This window comes from Heterocephalus glaber, unplaced genomic scaffold, assembly GCF_053883595.1.
Source record: "Heterocephalus glaber isolate CG9 unplaced genomic scaffold, H.glaber_assembly_v1.0 deba00001687, whole genome shotgun sequence".
Classification (NCBI taxonomy): domain Eukaryota; kingdom Metazoa; phylum Chordata; class Mammalia; order Rodentia; family Bathyergidae; genus Heterocephalus; species Heterocephalus glaber.
In genome coordinates this window covers 7,017,203-7,020,356 of record NW_028258412.1, presented here as the reverse complement: position 1 = coordinate 7,020,356, position 3,154 = coordinate 7,017,203, and the positions used below count along the sequence as shown (strand labels likewise).

The 3,154-nt window shown below is 40.4% G+C and overlaps 1 pseudogene; it reads left to right on the top strand.

Moving 5' to 3' along the window:
• Window positions 1-362: 362 nt before the first annotated feature.
• LOC101706956 (serine/threonine-protein phosphatase 2A catalytic subunit alpha isoform pseudogene) lies at window positions 363-1,198 on the top strand (annotated as a pseudogene).
• Window positions 1,199-3,154: the final 1,956 nt, after the last annotated feature.

Sequence of the window (3,154 nt, the reverse complement as noted above, 5' to 3'; positions counted from 1 at the left end):
AACAGCTAAGTTAGGTAGAAATAAGACAGGCAGTCTGTTAGGGCTAGGCTATCGAGAGAGTCAGGACAAATGTAAAACATATTACAACTATGGCCAGAGGTGCATCCGTTGGAGACCAGACCTCAAGATAAAGATGAAGTGACCAGCCTTGGAGCTCTGGGGCTAGTGTGAGTGGAGGAGGAGGCACAGAGGCCTCTGGCCAAGCACTGCAGGGAGAGCTAGCAGGTCACCGTTAGCATCCAGCAACCACCAGGGATCACAGAAGTACCCCAGGAACTGATGGCAACATGTGTGTGAGGCCCATGTGTGGGTGGCAGTGTGGGAGCAGCATGGGGTGGCAGCGGGTTCAGGCAGATGGCATCATGGGCAAGAAGGTGTTCACCAAGGAGCTGGACCAGTGGATCAAGCAGCTAAATGAGTACAAGCAGCTGTCTGAATCTCAGGTTAAGAGCCTCTGTGAGAAGACTGAAGAAACCCTGAAAAAAGAATCCAACATGCAAGAGGTTTTGGTGTCTAGTTTGTTGTCTGTGGAGATGTACGTGGGCAATTTCATGATCTTATGGAACTGCTTAGAATTGGTGGCAAATCACCAGATACTATTTTTCAATGGAATCATGAGAGCAACAGTCACACAAGTTATGGTTTCTATGATGAATATTTAAGAAAATATGGAAATACAAGTATTTGGAAATATTTTACAGATCTTTTTTATTATCTTCCTCTCACTGCCTTGGTGGATAGGCAGATCTGTCTTCATGGTGGCTTCTCCATTCATAGATACACTGGATCACATCAGAGCATTTGATCACCTACAAGAAGTTCCCATGAGGGTCCAATGTGTGACATGCTGTGGTCAGATCCAGATGATCGTGATGGCTGGAGTATATCTTCTCAGGGAACTGGTTATACCTTTGGCCAGTATCTTTCTGAGACATTTAATTGCACTGGTGGCCTCATGTTGGTATCTAGAACTCACCAGCTGGTGATGGAGGAATATAACTGGTGCCATGACCAGAATGTAGTAACAATTTTCAGTGCTCCAAACTATTGTTATCATTGTGATAACCAAGTTGCAATAATGGAACTTGATGATACTCTAAAATATTCTTTCTTGCATTTTGATCCAGCACCTCATAGAGGTGAGCCACATGTCACTTGTCGTACCCCACCCAGACTACTTCTTGTAATGAAAATTTAAACTTGTTCAGTATTGCCATGAACCATTTATTGACCTAATAGAAATGAGAAGAATGGGCTGGGGATTTAGCTCAGTGGTTCTGGCGCCTGCCACTCAAGCACAAGGTCCCGAGTTTGATCCCCGGTACCAAAAAAAAATGAAATGAGAAGAGCAACAGTAACTCCAGAGAGTCAGAAAATAGTTAACATTCAAACTTGTTTTCACATGGACCAAAAGATGTGCCATATAAAAATACAAAGCCAGGGGCCAGGGATTTAGCTCAATGTTTTTGCCGCCTGCTGCTCAAGCGCAAGGACCCGAGTTCAATCGCCAGTACCAAAAAATAAAAAATTAAAATTAAAAAATACAAAGCTGAGCCAGGGATTTAGCTCAGTGGCAGCGCACCTGTCTCACAAGTGCAAGGTCCTGAGTTCAATCCCTGGTACCAAAAAAAAAAAAAAAAAAAAAAAATACAAAGCCTCTTGTCATCAACAGCCTTGACCACTTTAGAATAAACCAGTCCATTGCGTGCTGAAGTGACATTGTTGGCCAAGAAACCAGTTTCTGGCATAATGTTATTTGTAGTTACTTTTTGCTTTTCTGAGAGACTGCAGATAGTAAGATGTAAACATTAACATCTCATGAATACAACTGTTTTGTTTTGTTTTATTTTGTTTTAGTACAGGGGATCCAATCATGAATACAATTGAACTTCCACTTAGCTATAGCTTTACTCAACATGACTGTAGATAAGGATTACAGCAAACAGTAGTTGGTGCTTAATGAACATTTTAAAAAATAAGTACCAAGGCTCCCTTCTACTTGTGAGTTTTGAAATTGTTTTGTTTATTTTTAGGGATACTGTTTAATTTAATTGTATGATTTGTCTGCAGTCAGTTTATTCCCTTCTCAAATCTCAGCCCTATTGTCAGAACCTGGTGAGTTGTCCAAACAGAAATGTTTCACCCCTTCCTGTAAGACAATGTTACTGCACAAGAACACTGCGGTGTTCTTCATAATTAACTTGTGAATGAAATGAGCAAGCCTGCATACTTCCCCAAAGGACAAGTAAGTGGTGGGGCCGGGCATTTAGCTCAGTGGTGCCATTGCCTGCCATTTCTTTTTTATCTCAATTTTTATTTTTTTATTAGTACATGTTTGTAGTACATAATGATCACATTCTTTTGGGGGAATTAATACATGTATATAACATATCTTAATTATTTTTTCTTCCCCTTCCCCTCCCCTTCTTTCCCCCTCCCTCCATCTTTTGGTGCCCTTCCCATTTGCAAAAGATCTATCTCCTACATCCTATTATCTATTATTTATTTTGCTCTTTATTTGTATTTTGGGTTTCTTATATAAGAGAAATCATGTAATATTTAAGCTTGTGTATCTGATTTATTTCACTGAACATTATGGTCTCAAGATGCATCCATTTTCTTACAAATGACTCAAGTTTATTCTTCTTTATAGCACAGTAGTACTCCTTCTGATATAAATGTCATATTTTATTTATCCATTCTCTAATCTGTTGATGGACCTATAGGTCTCTTACAAGATTTAGCTATTAGCCAGGTATAGTGGTGGATGCCTGTAATCTCAGCACTTGGGAGGCTGAGGCAAGAGTATCACTGTGAGTTTGAGTCCAGCTTGGACTACATAATGAGTTCAAGACCAACCTGAACTACACAGTGGAACCCTATTTTAAAAAAATTTTCTAGCTATTAAGGAATTGTGCTACTATAAACATGGGTATGGATAATCACTATGATATTGAGATAGGAAGGTAGGGCATGGCTGAAACTGGCTGAGAAAGGAGGGATAACAAGATCCTGGGACACAAGCTCAGAACAATTCTCATAACCCTGCATGTAGACTTCTTGTGAGAACTCAAGCAGGCTTTGGATAGGATGGCCTAAACTTGATGTCAGCCTGAGGAGCAGATGATACAAAAAGGACACTCCACATTGAGTT